The sequence below is a fragment of the Astatotilapia calliptera genome, chromosome 17 (assembly GCF_964374335.1).
Source record: "Astatotilapia calliptera chromosome 17, fAstCal68.1, whole genome shotgun sequence".
Lineage (NCBI taxonomy): Eukaryota > Metazoa > Chordata > Actinopteri > Cichliformes > Cichlidae > Astatotilapia > Astatotilapia calliptera.
The window spans coordinates 10,806,741-10,826,861 of NC_137438.1; the positions used below are offsets into that span (position 1 = coordinate 10,806,741).

At 44.6% G+C, this 20,121-nt stretch overlaps 1 long non-coding RNA gene across 1 annotated transcript; it reads right to left on the reverse strand.

Moving 5' to 3' along the window:
• Nucleotides 1-18,342: 18,342 nt before the first annotated feature.
• Nucleotides 18,343-19,214, reverse strand: LOC145421483 (uncharacterized). Its single transcript, XR_013902851.1, has 2 exons — nucleotides 18,606-19,214; nucleotides 18,343-18,552 (listed from the first exon to the last, which is right to left on the reverse strand). It is a non-coding gene; the product is annotated as an uncharacterized LOC145421483 (long non-coding RNA).
• Nucleotides 19,215-20,121: the final 907 nt, after the last annotated feature.

Here is a 20,121-nt window from a genome sequence, read left to right on the forward strand (position 1 = left end):
TAAGTGTTGCACAGGGTCATGGATCGTGTGGAGGAAAGTCATCCGTTTATTCCCAGGGGCTATATTTTTGTTGTAACCGCATTAAAATTACGGGTCAGGGGACAAAATGTTAAATTACGTTGCCTCCCCCCAGAGAAATAATTCTAATTCAAATGGGGCTTAGGATAACTTTCATTAGATATATTATGACCCTATAGCTATACATTTAACAGAATCTGTGCCTAAACTGTGTGTAAAATAGGAATGAAACAAGCTTCTATTTATAGTATATGTATAAATTGTTCAAATGGAAATTAAGGGCAGACACTTACCTTTATCTCACATTGGACAACAACATCAAGTCATATGTGTGTGGGGTTTTTTTTTCAAAGTACTCTAAAAGAAGAGGGCATATCTCTAGGCAAAATTGCCCTTTGAACATCCTACTGTTCACACAAGATAGAGATGGGTTTTTAAAACATGTGCCTAACGTGATCACTTGACCTAAATAAGAACAAGGGTTTAATTTATCCATGAATGTTCAGTTTCAAGAGGCACTTTTTCTCTGCTGTCAAAAATAATCTATCTGAAGGAGTAGGAGTAAAACAAGTATCCTTTCTTGAGTTTATAGTATATGTTAAATTGTTTATATACTATAAACAGTTTCTTTAGTCTCTAAAATAACCCATCTGTCTGTTTTGAAGGAAGTCGATAGTAGACGCAGGCATAAGCCAATACTTGACAATCAGACCATTTCAAAATCATCTGAATCCATTTTGCAGCTGTGAACAATATTGATTATCCCACCTGGTTTCTGCAGTAGTCATGCATCGGGTTGAACAGGGTGCTGTCATGAGATAACATGCAGGCATTCTAGTAATACTAAGCGTGACTCAAAGCAGGGAGCAAGAACCTATGGTGTGCTAAGCTGTGCTGTAAAAGTCTACTATTCACATGCCATTTATTTCTTCCGCATGAGCTTCCCTTCATCGGCTCCTTGTTAAATCCAGAATTGAACTTGAAATCATTCAGGACTTTGTATGTGAGGAGAAGGATCAGGCCACATCATGTCTTACAGACTTCATAATACCATATTATCCTATAATAAGGTACTGTGGTACCAACAGAGCACTTCATTCTCACATTGCAGACGTACTTCTGTTTCGCAGAGTTTTCAAAAATAGGATGGGAGGTTTAATGAAAGGTTGCCCCTCCCTGAGCCTGGTTCTGCTGGAGGTCTCTTCCTATTAAAAGAGAGCTCTTCCTCCCCTTAGGGGATCATCTAACTGTTGGGGTTTTCTTACCAGCACTATAACGTCTTCACCTTATTTAAAGAGAAGCAAGAGATATCCGGAGCTGAATAAATAACATGGTTTTAATTTTATTTTTGCATGTTTTCCATCCATCCATCCATCCATCCATCCATCTTCATCCGCTTTATCTGAGGCCGGGTCGCGGGGGCAGCAGCCTAAGCAAAGAGGCCCAGACCTCCCTCTCCTCAGCCACCTCCTCCAGCTTATCCGGGGGAACACCAAGGCGTTCCCAGGCCAGCCGAGAGATATAATCTCTCCAGCGTGTCCTGGGTCTGCCCCGGGGCCTCCTCCCGGTGGGACATGCCTGGAACACCTCACCCAGGAGGCGCCCAGGGGGCATCCGTGTCAGATGCCCGAACCACCTCAGCTGGCTCCTTTCGATGTGGAGCAGCAGCTGCTCTACTCTGAACCCCTCCCGGATGGCCGAACTTCTCACCCTATCTCTAAGGGAGAGGCCAGCCACCCTTCGGAGGAAGCTCATTTCTGCCGCTTGTATCCGCGATCTCGTTCTTTCAGTCACTACCCACAGCTCGTGGCCATAGGTGAGGGTAGGGACGTAGATCGACCGGTAAGTTGAGAGCTTCGCTTTTACACTCAGCTCTTCACCACGACGGACCGGTGCAGCGTCCGCATTACTGCAGCTGCAGCCCCAGTCCGTCTGTCGATCTCCGGCTCCCTTCTCCCATCACTCGCGAACAAGACCCCGAGATACTTGAACTCCTCCACTTGGGGCAGGAACTCATCCCCGACCCGGAGTGGGCACTTCACCCTTTTCCAGCTGAGAACCATGGCCTCAGATTTGGAGGTGCTGATCCTCATTCCCGCTGCTTCACACTCGGCTGCGAACCGTTCCAGTGCGAGCTGGAGGCCCTCACCCAATGAAGCCAACAGAACCACATCATCCGCAAAAATTAGAGATGAGATTCTGAGGCCACCAAAGCGAAAGCCCTCCGCCACTTGGCTGCGCCTAGAAATCCTGTCCATAAAAATTATGAACAGAACCGGAGACAAAGGGCAGCCCTGGCGGAGCCCATCACCCACCGGGAACGAGTCCGACTTATTGCCGGCAATGCGAACCAAGCTCTTGCAACGATTGTGTAGGGATCGAATGGCCCGTAGCAATGGGCCAGACACCCCATACTCCCGCAACACCTCCCACAGGACACCCCGAGGGACACGGTCGAATACCTTCTCCAAGTCCACAAAACACATGTAGACTGGTTGGGCAAACTCCCATGCACCCTCGAGTATCCTCAAGAGGATAAAGAGCTGGTCCAGTGTTCCACGACCAGGACGAAAACCGCATTGTTCCTCCTGTATCCGAGGTTTGACTAGCGGACGAACTCTCCTTTCCAGCACCCTGGCAAAGACTTTCCCAGGGAGGCTGAGGAGTGTGATCCCCCTGTAGTTGGAACACACCCTCCGGTCCCCCTTCTTAAAGATGGGGACCACCACCCCGGTCTGCCAGTCCACAGGTACTGCCCCTGATCTCCACGCAACATTGCAGAGGCGTGTCAACCAGGACAGCCCTACAACGTCCAGAGCCTTCAGGAACTCGGGGCGGACCTCATCAACACCAGGGGCTCTGCCACCAAGAAGTTGTTTAACTGCCTCAGTGACCTCGCCCCCGGAAATTGGCGGGTCGTTCCCCTCATCCCCAGACTCTGCTTCCTCCTTGGAAGACGTGTCAGTGGGATTAAGGAGGTCCTCGAAGTATTCCTTCCACCGCCTGACAATTTTCTCAGTCGACGTCAGCAGCGCTCCACCAGCACTATACACAGTGCAGGTAGAGCACCGCTTTCCCCTCCTGAGACGCCTGACGGTTTGCCAGAATCTCTTCGAGGCAGTCCGAAAGTCTTTTTCCATGGCCTCTCCGAACTCCTCCCACAACTGAGTTTTTGCTTCAGCCACTGCCCGAGCCGCATTCCGCTTGGCCTGTCGATACCTGTCGGCTGCCTCCGGAGTCCCACAGGCTAACCAAGCCCGATAGGACTCCTTCTTCAGCCTGGTGGCTCCCTTCACCTCTGGTGTCCACCATTTGGTTCGGGGATTACCACCACGGCAGGCACCAACCACCTTGCAGCCGCAGCTCAATGCAGCAGCTTCGGCAATGGAGACGCTGAACATGGTCCATTCGGACTCAATGTCCCCAGTCTCCCTCGGAATGCTGTTGAAGCTCTGCCGGAGGTGTGCGTTGAAGATCTCGCGGACTGGGACCTCTGCTAGACGTTCCCAGCACACCCTCACTACGCGTTTAGGTGCACCAGGTCTGTCCAGCGTCCTCCCCCGCCACCTGATCCAACTCACCACCAGGTGGTGATCAGTTGACAGCTCAGCCCCTCTTTTTACCCGAGTGTCCAGAACATATGGTCGCAGGTCTGGTGATACGATTACAAAATCGATCATCGGCCTACGGCCTAGAGCATCCTGGTGCCACGTGCACTTATGGACACTCTTATGTTCGAACAGGGTGTTCGTTATGGCCAAACTGTGATTAGCACAGAAGTCCAATAACAGAGCACCGCTCGGGTTCAGAGCAGGGAGCGGTCCTCCTTGAATCGCTACCTTATCGTGGTGGAGGGGTTTGTGTGTCCCAGGGATCCCAGGGGCTATGTTGTCTGGGGGCTTTTGCCCCCTGGTAGGGTCTCCCATGGCAAATTGGTCCTGGGTGAGGGACCAGACAAAGAGCGATCCGGGCAGGGTAAACTGTTCCCTCAATATTCTTTTCATAAGGGTCTTATGAAAAGAATATCGAGGGAACAGTTTACCCTGCCCGGGATAGGGTTACCAGGGCCCCACCCTGGAGCCATGCCCGGGGAGGGTGCCCGAGGGCGAGCGTCTGGTTCCCGGGCCTTAGTCCATGGGGCCCGGCCGGGCACAGCCCGAAGAGGAGACATGGGCCCATCCTCCCGCAGGCCCACCACCCGCAGGAGGCGCCATAGGGGTCGGGTGCATTGTGTGCCGGGTGGCGGCCAGGAGCGGAGGCCCTGGTGGACTGACCCCCGGCTGCCAATACTGGCAATAGGGACATGGAATGTCACCTCTCTGGTGGGGAAGGAGCCTGAGTTAGTGCGTGAGGTTGAGAGGCCTACATTGACATTGACGGCTAGATATAGTCGGGCTCACCTCTACGCATGGCTTGGGCTCTGGAACCAGTCTCCTGGAGAGAGGCTGGACTCTGTCTCAGTCTGGAGTTGCCCCTGGTGAGAGGCGGCGGGCTGGGGTGGGTATTCTAATATCCCCTCGGCTTGCTGCCGGTACGTTGGGGTTTTTCCCGGTGGACGAGAGGGTTTGTTCCCTGTGCCATAGGGTCGGGGAACGGGTCCTGACTGTCATCTGCGCTTATGCGCCGAGTGGCAGTTCGGAGTACCCAGCCTTCTCAGGGTCCCTGGGGGGGGTGCTGGAAGGTGCTCCACCTGGAGACTCTGTTGTCCTGCTGGGAGACTTCAATGCTCACGTGGGTAACGACAGCGAGACCTGGAGGGGCGTTTTCCCAATAGCTTAAATATATTTACATTCCTTATCAATCTCACCACTGTTGTTTTAAATGAGGATTCCATCATTCCCGTGGTCATGTCATAGTCCAAGGGTTTTGGCTTGCTTTTCAGTTTTGGTTTCATTGGTTTCTGTTTTGATTGGCTTGTTATCATAACCTCCCTGAGGGGAATTCTGCAAACAAAGTCACATACAGCCAAGTTTCTTTGAGTATTAGTTGCCTCGCCAAAACCTAAAACCCCAGTTGGAGATGATTGGCATCTCAACAGCCAGGTATAAAAAAGAGATCCATTGTCGTCACATACAGAACTCTGACTTTAAGCACAACCTAGCTCCATGTTCCTCTTTGTCTCATTTGGGCTATTTTTGGACTACATGCTCTAATGATTTAGAAGAAATTATTATTATAATATAGGTTAATGTACGTGGTTTCACATTATTGTTATGTTGCATTTTTTCCCCTAACTGTTCAGTCTTCCTACTAATGCTAACAGAATAATGTGACACAGAAACAGCAGTTTCTGATGAGCAGTTATACGCATTAACTGGAATAACATGGTTTAAAGAAGGACAAGTATGGACATTACAATGGCCACTTCCTACATTTTTGGACTGTGGAATGATTCAGTAAAGAAGGCTGGAGGCTTTTGTTAAGGTTCTTTATTATATGATTATGCTATATGATTATATGATTAAATTGTTTAATTATTTTCAGATTTATATTTTTTCATTTTTATATATTTTTTTTTTATTTTTACTTATTTTCTTGACAACACGATACAAAGTAAGATTTTTTTTAAAAAAAATCAGTTTATTATTTATACATTTACTCATCCACCCACCACAACATTATGAATTTCATTCTCTTAAGATAATGCAATCTTATATCTTATCTTCTTCTATTTCTATCTTCTAAGGTAGAATAAAAGTGAAATGTCTTTGTGAGAATCCATGTTCTCATTTATGTAAGTGATTAAAAAATTCTCTTATACTTATGTTACTTTGAACACCACAGTTGACACAATATTTTCCCTAACCCAAATCAATATCTTATTTTCACTGTTAAAAACTCCAACTCTTTTTCCAAAAAAAGAAGAAAAGGTTGAGAACAGTACAGCCAAGCTCATATACAAACATAATGTTGTTTGTATATGTGGGTAAGAGAAGCTTAGTGTGACACTTGCCTTAGTGAAACATCACTGTTGCTGTCCAGCCCCTCTGTGCTCTCCACTGGACTACTAATTATCTGCCCCTTAACTTCTTCATAGACAATGTGACAATTAAAACTTTATTGCTGAATAATCGCTTTGCCGAGCACTGGGGTTTAATGACAGCAGGTGTTAAGAAGCAAATGAACCCTCTGCAGCAGAATTACTCTCAGCAGCTTGGACACTAATCACAGGCCTTGTTTTAGAGAGATAGTATTTTACAATGTCAGGCTCAGACTGGTAGACCTTGGGATAGGATGCATACCAACCACAGGGACAGTGCCTTAGCTCAGATATATTATTTTGTAATTAAGGAAACATACCACTAGTTTACACATGAAAATCACTTTAATTGTCACAAGTCATACTAGAAGACTCAACTGGGGTTTTCTCAGAAATCTCCTACCATGTTTTGATCTTGAGCTAATGGTATTAGGACAGACTGTTGACTCATTTACATTATCATTTTTAAAAATCTATCACTTACCCAGCTGTGTTACTAGTTATTTACTTGTTTTGATACATGCATTGGAAGAATACTATCTCTATATCTGTAAGTTTCTAGACATTTCTTCTCAGGAGTATTATACTACTACGGGAAGAAAACTACAGCAAAACAAGAATATATGGGAAAGACTAATGAAAAAATTGTATATAATTCTGCCTAATCTGAATCTCCACAGACGAGTTCACTAGAGTGCAGATTCCGCAACATATCACCTTAATTTAACAACACCAAAAATAGTTTTGCTATCGTAGGTTTGCAACTTGGCATTTTATGTTTAACTTCATGGTCAAACTGACAGATTAGAATGTCTTCAACATTGCAGATTAGAGGAATCAAGGCATGGGAATTTAAAGTTCACCAATTATGGTGAAAATGAGTATCCTGATTTTTAATCACGATTATTAACTGATTTTAGTGACAAAAATGGTTTTATAGCATGGTCATATAAACGTTACACTGCTTCAACATCTGACATTCCTGTTAATATAGAAATTATGACAAATATTGTTGGTTTTTAACCTAATTTAAGTCCACTTATGTCTTTGATCAAATGGAATGTTATCACTGTAAGATGGACATGCTGATGTGGTCTAAAAGAACACTTCTGAATGAACGTCCGAGTTGATGTTGGATAGTTCACATTAACAACCACTGGATTGTTTTTCTTGGCCTTTATGCATTCATCATACTGTAGTTTGTAGTGAGGTTCAGGTGGTTACGTAATTTTTTTTGCTTTGTAACACAGACACAGAGCCTGACATGCACCTTCCCAGAAATGTAACTTGTCTCCTTCCTGCATTTCAGTAAAAGAAACTGTTGTCCAACATGTGCAGTCCAACATGAATGGTTTAGTTTCACTGAAGATGGCAAAATGCAGACACACCAGTGCACAAGTATGAATGCAAACAAAGACATCACCAACTGCAGCGTGGGCTCTGCAGGGATATAACTCTTTGTGATTTAAGCTTTAGTGGGAATGCTCTTCAAAGTCTGTGAGTGTGGAAAACGAGATTCGGCCTACAAGTATGAGTTTGATAGATTATGTTCTCCCACAATGCAAATCAAAAAAGAAATGAGGGAGTAGCTCACAGTTAAATCAAATTATATGTAAGTAAATTAAGGGGGTTGTTGGTGTTCTGAACCAGATTGCTGGTGGTCTCTAAACTCATCCAGCTGCCAAACCACATCCACCTTAATGGTTTTTAAAAATCTTTAAACTTTAACGGTTTTTGCTAATCTGAAAATGTAGACCAAAAAACATACAAAAATACCAAACACTTTTATGCAAGCCATAAAGCACAACCATGTTTACATGAACTATCAAAGAATACTCATGATGTGCAAAAGAGGATACAATTAGACTCCAATGGCCCTATGGCACTAAAGTAAAAGGTATAAATATACAGGGTGGGCCATTTATATGGATACACCGTAATAACATGGGAATGGTTGGTGATATTAAAGTCCTGTTTGTGGCACATTAGTATATGTGAGGGGGCAAACTCCTCAAGATGGGTGGTGACCATGGTGGCCATTTAGAAGTCGGCCATCTTGGATACAACTTTTGTTTTTCCAATAGGAAGAGGGCCATGTGACACATCAAACTTATTGGTAATGTCACAAGAAAAACAATGGTGTGCTTGGTTTCAATGTAACTTTATTCTTTCATGAGTTATTTACAAGTTTCTGACCACTTATAAAATGTGTTCAATGTGCTGCCCATTGTGTTGGATTGTCAATGTAACCCTCTTCTCCTACTCTTCACGCAATGATAGCAACACCGCAGGAGAAATGCCAGCACAGGCATCCAGTATCCGTAGTTTCAGGTGCAGCACATCTCGTATCTTCACGCTATAGACAATTACCTTCAGATGACCCCAAAGATAATCCAATCCACTTTCCAGGAAACTGTTCATCTAGGAATGCTCGGACCTGGCACACAAAATGTGGTGGTGCAGTATCTTGCTGGAAAAACTCAGGGAACGTGCCAGCTTCAGTGCATAAAGAGGGAAACACATCATCATGTAGCAATTTCAAATATCCAGTGGCCTTGAGGTTTCCATTGATGAAGAATGGACCCACTATCGTTGTACCCCATATACCACACCAAACCATCACTTTTGTTGTTCCAACAGTCTTGGAGGGATCCATCCAATGTGGGTTAGTGTCAGACCAATAGCGGTGGTTTTGTTTGTTAACTTCATCATTCACATAAAAGTTTGCCTCATCACTGAACAAAATCTTCTGCGTGAACTGAGGGTCCTGTTCCAATTTTTGTTTCTGCAAATTCTCTGCGCCAATCTGGGTCATCCTCGTTGAGATGCTGCAGTAGCTGGAGTTTGTAAGGGTGCCATTTGTGAGTAGCTAATATCCGCCGAAGGGATGTTCGACTAATGCCACTCTCCAGTGACATGCGGCGAGTGCTATGCTGTGGGCTCTTGCTGAATGAAGCTAGGACAGCCACTGATGTTTCTTCGTTAGTGACAGTTTTCTTGCGTCCACATTTTGGCAAATCCAACACTGAACCAGTTTCACGAAACTTAGCAAGCAGTTTGCTAACTGCTTGGGAGCATGGGAGAAGGGTGGTCTCGTAGTGTGTCTTGCATTGAAATCTGCTGCAATGACCCGGTTACTGCGTTTACCCGATATCAACACAATTTCAGAATCAGAATCAGAATCAGAAACTTTATTGTCATTGTCATGAGAACAACGAAATTAAGAATGGTCCCCGATCATTGCATCATCCCTAGCAATATCAAAATATAAATAAAACAATAAAATTCAATAAATAAAATAGATAGAATACTTAAAATACTAATAAGATATAACAGTAAAACATTCACATACATTCCCACACACATGCTTCAGACCGTGCATAGATTAACACAAGAGTGGCGTGATGGACATTTTTTTGTAGTATTCAGATGTGTTATTGCAGTTGGATAACAGCTGTGTTTGAGTCTATTAGTCCTTGCTCTGATTGCCCTGTACCGTCTGCCTGAGGGCAACAGTTCGAACAGGGAGTGGCCAGGATGTGAGGTGTCTTTAATGATGTTTTGGGCCTTTTTAAAACAGTGGGCGTTGTGTAGAACTTCCAGTGTGGGGAGAGGGCAGCCAGTGATCTTTTGGGCGGTGTTAATGATCCCTTGGAGTGCTTTCCTCTGAGCCCCTGTGCAGCTAGTGTACCAGATGCATATGCAGTAAGTTAGAACACTCTCAATGGTGGCTCTGTAGAAGGACACCAGCAGTCTCTGTGTGATGTTATTCCTCCTGAGAATTCTCAGGAAGTACAGTCTCTGTTGGGCCTTTTTCAGCAGCTCGGAGGTGTTCACACTCCAGGAAAGGTTCTCCTCTATATTGACTCCCAGGAAGCGGAAGCTTGCCACCCTTTCTACACAGTCCCCATTTATGAATAGTGGTTGGATCTCTGCCTTTTTCCTTCTGAAGTCTATTATGAGTTCTTTGGTTTTTGAAGTGTTGAGGAGGAGGTTATTGGCCTTACACCATGACGTCAGCTGCTCCACCTCGTCTCTGTACGTAGACTCGTCTCCCTTGGAAATGAGCCCCACCACTGTGGTGTCATCTGCAATTTCCCAAAGATGTTGCTGTGGTGGCGAGGAGTGCAGTCGTGTGTGTAGAGAGAGTAGAGCAGTGGACTGAGCACACAGCCCTGGGGTGAGCCAGTGCTGAGACTCAGGGCTGAGGATGTGTGATGGCCAACTCTGACTCTCTGTCTACGGCCCGAGAGGAAGCTATTGATCCACATGCAGGTGCTGTATGGAAGCCCCAGGTCTTGTAGCTTGGCCACCAGTTTGTGTGGAAGGATGGTGTTAAAAGCTGAGCAGTAATCCACGAAGAGCATCCGCACATAGCTACCATGCTCTTCCAGGTGAGTTAATGCAGCATGGAGTGCTGTGGCTACAGCGTCTTCCGTGGATCGGTTTGCTCTGTAGGCAAACTGGTGTGGATCCAGGCTGCGGGGCAGGGCTGCTGTGATGTGTCTGCGGACCAGCTTCTCAAAGCATTTCATTACCACTGGGGTGAGTGCCACCGGTCTGTAGTCATTCAGGCCGGTGATGTGGGGCTTCTTAGGCAAGGGGACTATGGTGGAGGACTTCAGGCAGAGTGGGACAGTCGCCTGTGCGAGGGATTTGTTGAAAATCCTGGTGAAGATCCCAGCCAGCTGTCCTGCACAATCCCTCAATATTCGACCTGGCACACCATCAGGACCCGCCGCCTTCCTCGGGTTAACAGCCTGCAGCATGCGCCTCACCTCGTGCTCTTCCAGGGTGAGGGTGGTGCTGCTATGGGTGGCGTGTTGCTGCTGTGGCTCCAATACCTCCGGTACCCTGGTCTCAAAGCGGGCAAAGAAGATATTCAGCTCCTCTGCCAGCTCCAGGTCACCGTCCGCAGCTCCGAGATTGATCTTATAGTTGGTTAGGTGCTGGATGCCTTGCCACACCTGCCGGCTGGTATTACTCTTCAAATGGTCCTCGATCCTCCTCCTATAGTCCCCCTTTGCCTCTCTGATGCCTCTCTTCAGGTTGGATTGGGCTGTGGTGTAGTAATCCCTGTTGCCAGACCTGAACGCAATGTTCCTCTCCTTCAGCAGCTGCCTGACCTCCCGGGTCATCCAGGGCTTTTGGTTGGGATAAGCCCGGATCCGTTTGACTGCTGTAACAGTGTCTATGCAGTGTTTTATATAGCAGAGGACACCGTCTGTGAACATTTCCAAGTCCTGATGTTCAAAGATATCCCAGTTAGTCCTGTCAAAACAGTCCTGCAGCTGATCCGCTCCTCATGTGTTAACCTCTTCGACATGTCAATGGCTGTGAACAAAGAGGAACTTGTAAATAACTCATGAAAGAATAAAGTTACGTTGAAACCAAGCACACCATTGTTTTTCTTCTGACATTACCAATAAGTTTGATGTGTCACATGGCCCTCTTCCTATTGAAAAAACAAAAGTTGTATCCAAGATGGCCGACTTCTAAATGGCCACCATGGTCACCACCCATCTTGAGGAGTTTGCCCCCTCACATATACTAATGTGCCACAAACAGGACTTTAATATCACCAACCATTCCCATGTTATTACGGTGTATCCATATAAATGGCCCACCCTGTAGTGTAGCAAGCTTGTAAATGAATGCCCCGCCACACCGCACCCCCTGGTGGATACACAAGGCATCACGGACAGTTTTACTAAATGCCACTTGGGGGCATTACTGTACCTGGTTGCATCATCATCATATTTGTATCTAGCACCATCCATCACCATGCAGTACTCAACAGTGAGCAAACTGAACTGTGAATGGCCTTGTCAGTAGAGTTTATTCAGAGGCCCACGTGCACAGATACATGGTTGTCACTAACATAATAACCTCACCGTCCCCTTACCATAACCAACTAGCCACCTAACAACCAATTCTGACTTCAACCCTAAAACCAAGACTTAACCTACCTTTGTGATGGTTGAATAGGTGGAGACCCATCAAAATGTCCTCACTGTGGTCTACAACTCAGATGTGCCCCCTTAAGCCTTCTAGACAAGAACACACACACACATACACATACTTTACTCACCTCTGCAGAAACTTTACAAAATTTAAATTGAGAAGCTATGTATGCTTTATGAATCTCAATAAACCAGCCAAGTACGTCTGTTTGTCAGATGTGCTCATGTCATTATGCAAGTCACAACTTGAGGTCTTTGCAGTTAATACTTTCCCCTCCTCTCCATCTATCAAAGAGCATGCTAAGCAGACAGAAAAATGCAGCCAACTCTGGTCAAATATTGACACACAGCTCCTGTTGTGACACTGTGACTGTGGTAAATTACATTTTCACACTATAAAGTAAATAACCCCTCCGCAGTATTAGAATGGCTTTAAAGAAATTGCCGTATTCACTCTTTAAGTTCCAAGTATTTGAGGACAAATTCTTTAACTATGTAGCTTTATCAATTTCAGACTTAGTGCTTTCACACTTGTATGCTCTTTTTAGAGAGTTATTTCCAATTCCAGTGGATACAGAAGATAAAAGTTGGATGAAATGCAGAGAACAGCCCTTTATGGTCATATGTCAATGATCCTTTTCTTTAACTGAAAGTTTGTGCATTATAAGATAAGATAAGATAAGATAAGATAACCTTTATTAGTCCCACACGTGGGAAATTTGTTTTGTCACAGCAGGAAGTGGACAGTGCAAAAGTTATGAGGCAAAAATTAGAATACAATAAGAATAAATACAGTACACAACTGTACAGAATAGAATAAAATACTATATACAGTAGAATACAATAAAATAAATATACAATAAGATAAAAATAGAATACAAATACAAATACTATATACAACTGAGTAAAAATACAACGATGACAGAAAGGATTATTGCACTTAGTATTATTGCATATGTATGGATGTGTGTGCTTGATCAGTTAAAGTCTTTATTATGGAGTCTGACAGCAGTGGGGAGGAAAGACCTGCGAAATCTCTCCGTCCCACACCGTGGGTGCCGCAGTCTCCCACTGAAGGAGCTGCTCAGTGCTGTCACAGTCTGCTGCATGGGGTGGGAGATGTTGTCCAACAGGGATGACAGCTTAGCCGCCATTCTCCTGTCACTCACCACCTCCACTGGGTCCAGAGGGCATCCTAGAACAGAGCTGGCCCTTCGGATCACCCTGTTCAGTCTCTTCCTGTCCCCAGCAGAGATGCTGCCGCCCCAGCAGACCACACCATAAAAGATAGCAGAAGCCACAACAGAGTCATAGAAGGTCTTCAGGAGTGGGCCCTCCACTCCAAACGACCTGAGTCTCCGCAGCAGGTACAGCCTGCTCTGCCCTTTCCTGTAGAGAGCGTCTGAGTTATGAGTCCAGTCCAGTCTATTGTTCAGATGAACACCAAGGTACCTGTAGCTGTCCACAGCCTCAATGTCCATACCTTGGATGTTCAGTGGTTGCAGTGGAGAATGCTTGTGCCTGCGGAAGTCTACCACCAGTTCCTTGGTTTTACTGGCGTTGATCTGGAGGTAGTTCAGCTGGCACCAGTCCACAAAGTCTTGGGTCAGACCTCTGTACTCCTTGTCGTCCCCATCAGTGATGAGGCCGACTATTGCAGAGTCATCAGAGAACTTCTGCAGGAAGCACTGGGTGGAATTGTGGGAGAAGTCTGCAGTGTAGATGGTGAAGAGGAACGGAGCCAGAACCGTTCCCTGTGGGGCCCCCGTACTGCAGACGACCCTGTCCGACACACAGCCCTGAGTCCTCACATACTGTGGTCGGTCGGTGAGGTAGTCCAGGATCCAGGTAGTGAGGTGATGGTCCACTCCAGAGTTCACCAGCTTGTCCTTTAGAACCGAGGGAAGAATGGTGTTGAAGGCACTGGAGAAATCAAAGAACATGATTCTCACAGTGCTTCCAGCGGTCTCCAGGTGAGCGAGGGAACGATGTAGGAGGTGAATGACGGCATCATCCGCTCCAATGCCAGGCTGGTAGGCAAACTGAAGTGGGTCCAGTGATGAGCTTATTAGGCGCCGAAGCTGAGCCAGGACCAACCGCTCCAGGGTCTTCATCAGGTGGGATGTCAGAGCCACCGGCCTGTAGCTGTTGAGGTCCTTGGGGCGTGAAGTCTTTAGCACTGGTACAACACAGGAGGTTTTCCAGAGCTGTGGGACTCTTCCCAACCTCAGGCTCAGGTTGAAGAGGTGCTCCATCACCCCACACAGTTGGTCCGCGCAGGACCTGACGACCCTCGAGCTGATGCCATCTGGACCCGCTGCCTTCTTGCCATTAATCCTCCTCAGTTCCCTCCTAAACTGGGTGGTTGAGAGAGACAGGCTGGAGCCTTGTGTTGAGTGTGTATTGGATGCTGCAGTTGGGGGTGGGGGGGAGTGAGCAGGGTGAATAGAGGAGGTGTGAAGTGTCTGAGGTGGAACAGCAGCAGTGGGGGTGGGTGAGTCTGCAGCCGATGTTGCAGACTGCCTCATGGCTGAATCAAATCTGTTGAAGAAATGATTCAGTTCATTTGCCCACCTCACATCCCTCCCAGGCAGAGAGTTCTGCTGTTTGTGGCCCGAGATGGTTCTGAGGCCTCTCCAGACTTCACCAACGTTGTTTTGTTGAAGCTGGTTCTCCATCTTCTGCCTGTAGCTCTCCTTCCCATTCCTTATCAGTCCCCTCAGCTCTCTCTGCACCCTTTTCAACTCCTCTTTGTCTCTGGATTTGAAGGCCCTCCTCTTCTGCTTGAGGACGGTTTTAATTTCTGGGGTAATCCAAGGTTTGTTGTTGGAGAAACACCGTACAGTCCTAGTAGGTACAGTGTTATCCACACAGAAGTTTATATAGTCAGTAATGCATGTAGTAAGGCTGTCGATGTCCTCTCCGTGGTCATCACAAATCACCTCCCACACAGTCGACTCAAAACAATCCTTAAGAGCCTCCTCGCTCTCCTCTGACCATCTCTGTACTGTGCGGGTGGCTGGTGGCTCCCTGCGCACTAAGGGCTCATACACAGGGACAAGGTGCACCAGGTTGTGATTATACTTTGTAAGTTTCCTGTTAGACAAGATTTAAAAGTACTTTTGATGTCTTCTTGATGATCTTTACTAGGGAAGTCAAATGATATTTCTTCATGGATTTGTATTTAGTAGCCTTCTCCGATTAAACTGGATGCATATGTAAAAAATAATAAAGTAAAATAAATAAACTTCGAAGTGCTCTGAAAATCCCTGACTTAGACATTTCCTATGTTATGACGAAACAGTGTCATCACTTTGAGACTGAGTTCAAAGCAACGCTGTGCTGCAGATGCATGCTTCTGTTCCCTCTGCAGCACTCCGTATCGTTGCCAGTGTGTAGTTTGAAAATGAAAGTGCAAATTACATTCTTTGAAAACATAATGGGCCTCTTTTTATACTTGGTAAAGATGTACTCTCTCCCTTGAAATTATTTTTTTGTTTTTTGCACACTGCAGTTACAACTCAGTGGACCAAAATTTATCGAGAACCTAAAGTGATAGTAAAAATGTCAAAGAAACAGAGGCTCCCGAACCTTAAGTTTGGCTCATGTACTATTAATCTGCCTAGGTGAACAGCTATTGCATGTCTGTTCATCATGGAAAAGGAACCCCACTTTTCCATATTAAAATAAGGTTAAAGGGCCAGGCAATAGAAATAATGTAAAAGTTGTCAGGGAGACCTGATAAATGTGATTCTGCAGGCTCTTGTCATTTTGGTACATTGCGTCTACATAATAAAGTATGCACATTAACAAAATCTAATTAACATGATCAGTGCTCTTATTTGAGTTATCAAATAAGCATTTGTAAAATAATGCAGTCTGATACAAGAACAAGCAGCAGAAGGAAAAAAATCAGCTTCTAATAGTTTAATAAGACAAGATCACCTGCAAGACTTGAGAATGCTTTATTTTGATAGATAAGTTAATTAATCTATATATTGCAGAAAGGAATTCTAACGGTGACAGGATTTAGGACGGGGAACTACACCCACACACCTGGAGTTTAGACATTGGTGGTGGTGAAGGTGAAAATTAAGGCTTGGAAAGAGCTGTGAGTGACTTGGGTGAGGCAGAGATTCTGAAAGAGAGAATAACAGGAAAGCACTTAGATTTAAACCACGCAGAGTCAAGGATGACTGGCTTAAAGAATGTAGGCAAGAAGATGATTGGACTGTGTAATGATGTCAGTATTGAGTTTAACAGCGTGGGAAAGTCCAAGGGAGTTACGATCGTCCTTATTGAACTTTTTTTAACTTATTGAACAAGCTTCATTAATATGACTCGTAATTTAATTCCAGAAGTACATTTTAGTGAATTGTAGACCAATGCTCCTAGTTTTAAATTGTGGATAAGCATATGTACAAAATCGCCAATTGATGCTCCCCTTTTCCTGCTGTTAACACAAACCAAGCACGTCCTGTATCTCTTTGAAATTAAATAGATACTACACAGAAACACATTGTTGTTAAGTGTATTGTTTAGTTAGGTTAGTACACCTCTCTGATTGTCAAGGACTTGAACCTGCTCTGGGTGATTTGTATTTATAAGTAACTTGTCTTTTACAGTTTTATTTAGAGTTGAATTTTTCACCAAGTGCTTAAGTGCTGCATAAAAATGTCTCCAAGTCCTCCAGTAGATATTGTGAGAGAAACAAATAAAAGATCTTACAAGTATAAAGTGTTAAAGTGTCTATAAAGTGAGTGTTAATTCTTCCAATATTACCGTACTAGCTGTTCCAAATTAAATGTTGCAGTACAACAACAGGCGTTGTTCCGGTAGCACTATTGGAGGCATGACACTTGATCCAAAACATTTTTCTCCTGGCCTTCCCCACCAATTTTCTTATATTCCTGGCAGCTTTTGAAACATGATAGCAGTAAGACCTTTCCAGAGAAGAAAAGCTTCTTGTACACAGAAGGCACGATCATGGAGAGAAACTATCCAAAAAATAAATAAATAAATAAATTAAAAAAAAATAAAGAAAGAAAGAAAAAAAAAAAATATATATATATATATATATACTGCCAGCTCACTCTCTTTTGTCAACTGCCTCCAGTCTTTAAGTACCACCACAGTGTGTCCCTCTTGTCCTGGAAAACATAAAACCACACAGTGATCCCTTGTCCTGTCTGTCACGTCTTGCTGACAAATAGTAACACATAACACTGTCACCAGCATAGAGGGAGAATTCATCATTTTATTTGCAGGGTGGCACATTTCCCCCTTTAGTCATCGTTTTCAGGAACATCAGTGGAACAGAAGTCAGATAATAGCCCCACTTTGGACCACTCTACCTCAGTCCACATGGGATCTGAGTTGGACACCTGATTACTGCTACCAGGTCTCTAAAGGTCCATTTCTTTTACTCAGTTGACCAGTCCGATTACTTACTACACAGCAAAAATGTCCTGAAGAGTCCTGAGTCATGAAAGAAGAATGTGTATATGTACACGCCATTGCATAATGAACGCTACATTATTGTAGAGGCCAGTGATGATCTTAACAATCCATATCTGCTCTAAAAACTACTGAACAAATAACACTGAAGTTGTGTGTATTGTTAGGTTGCTTGTTACAGAGAAAAGCAACAGTTGTTTTTTCATGTCATCTTTTAAAATCTGGATTTTTATACCACACTGCACTGTAGTGCTAATAACGAGCAAACAAATCCGAAAGAAGAAACCAATAAATATCCTATGGAGAACTGATTAATATGAATGTTTAACATTCCACAGCAAACGCTTACAACCTTAATTTGTTAAGCAACCGGAAATGTTCATTAGGCTTTAGTATTGGGTGAACCGCCTATTTAGATGTGTCGCTGTTAATTCTGTGTGCTAACAAAAAAAACCTGAAAAATGACTAAAAGTTTCACAATAACAGAATAATCATTTCCAGGGAATCAATTCCTAAGACATGTTGAGGATTTGCCGTGTTAAAGGTACAGGTTTTTTTATGTTTAATTAATAGAAATAGAATATTGCACTCATAAACATGCATTCCCAATAGTCCAATTACTTTGAATTTTATAGTCTTCTTGCCTATTGGTACCATTTGCACTCGGCTAAATCAGCTTTTAGTTCATGTGTCAGAGGAGGAAAATAGTGGCGAAAGTATGAACATTACTTTTATTTTTATTGCAGAAAAGGACAGGAGCACGATGGTAAAGTGGAAACTACATCCAGGACAGAAACAACTACAACTACTACTACTACTGCTAATGTAAAGTGGATTACCAGGTGTTACTCTAAGGAGGAAAACCTGCCAAAAAACAGACGGAGCAGTGGAGCAGCCAAGGGAATAGAACGATATAAAAATGTATGACTAAAACATAATTTATTATACAGAAAAGGTTTAAAAACAAATAAAACAACCCTGGCCACGGAGAACACAGAGTAAAAACCAATAAAACATAAACACACTAAAAGTCCAGTGGCGTCACCAAGGTGTTAAAGTCCAGCAAAATCGGAGCGGGCAAGGAAAGCCCGGCGGCGTCCCCGGCCGTCCTGTCAGTCTCTCCGCTGTGGAGTGCTGTTCTTTCCAGTGGATCAGGATATTGCAGCACGATATGTCATGGGACTTACCCCGGATGGGCAGAGCTCCTAACTCTGCCCGCCGCTTTTCTATGTCACGTCAGCACTGTGGTCTCGCCGTAGGAGGTAGGGCGCTGTCCCACTGCCAACTAATCCCCCACCGTAGCATCGTCTGGCATCAAGCTACTTCAGCAGCAGCACAGCTCCCTCTGCCTCTCCGCTCACTGGCCTTCAAATGCCGTCGCCACGTACTGCTGCACCAAACCGCACCAACCGCCACCATCTACTCCGCCAACTCTGCTGCTCCCTTCTCCTGACCTGCCAGGCCCTCTTATTGGGCCTCTGTGACCTCCCAGGTGTGCCAAATTAGTAATCAGGGAGGGGCGGAGTCTCTCCAGGACAAGTCAACAATAAATACAATAAAAGCATGAAAAGCCTAGTTAACTTGTTCATTTCCACCCCGTGACACTAACACAACTGACAACATGCTAATGCTAAGCCAGCCAAGAATGCAGAGTGAAATCTGATTGAATGTCTCCCTGACCCAGCAGCCAGACCCTGAACGTCAACTGGTAACAAACAAATGAGCAGAACGGCTGCAGCCTCCATTTCTACCTGTTCACGTTTCTGCAGTAGAATCATTGTGGGAATCGCTTTGAAGTGTGCTGCTGGCTTTGTGTTTATACCTAAATACTAAGAGAAAGATCACATGTGTGCCCTCATTAGGATAGGGACTTGTTCTGGTGGGGATGTAGCCTCAGGTGTATATTATTTTTGAATAATAACCCCAACTCTGATCACAAATAAGAGGGGAAATATCTCCAACATGTACAAACATTTGACCGACAGCATGAACTTAATTTGCACAAATATAATTGTAATGTCTGCTTGGCATTAAAGACATGCAGTTAGTGGGGTTAGGTTAATTGGAAACTCCAAATTGCCCATAGGTGTGAATGCATGAGTGAATGTGAGTGTGAATGGTTGTCTGTGTCTACGCCCTGCGACAGACTGGTGACCTGTCCAGGGTGTACCCTGCCTCTCGCCCTAAGACAGCTGGGATATGCTCCAGCACACTTCACAACCCTGAAAAGGATAAGCGGAAGTGAATGGATGAATGGATGCTTGGCAATATATAGACTAGTGTGGATACTGGTTAGAAAAACTAAAAATATCCTGGAGAAGGTGAGCAAGAGAAGCCCAGCATAACTTAAGACTTCAGGCTGAACTCCTGGATGGGATTTTATACATCAAATCAAATCAAATCAAAATGTATTTATATAGCACATATTAAAAACAACAAAGTTGACCATAGTGCTTCACAGTCAGTAAAAGCATGAGACAATTAACACTAAACAATAAGAAAACAGGGAAGGAAACAATAGGTGACAACACAACAAGCCAGATAACAGCCAGCTAGCTAGAATCAAAAGCCAAAGTAAAAAGACAGGTTTTAAGACGTGATTTAAAAGACTGGATATACTCAGCAGTACGATGAACAGGGAGGTTATTCCAGAGTCTAGGTGCTACGGTTGCAAAGGCCTAGTTCACCTCTCGACTTCAGTCG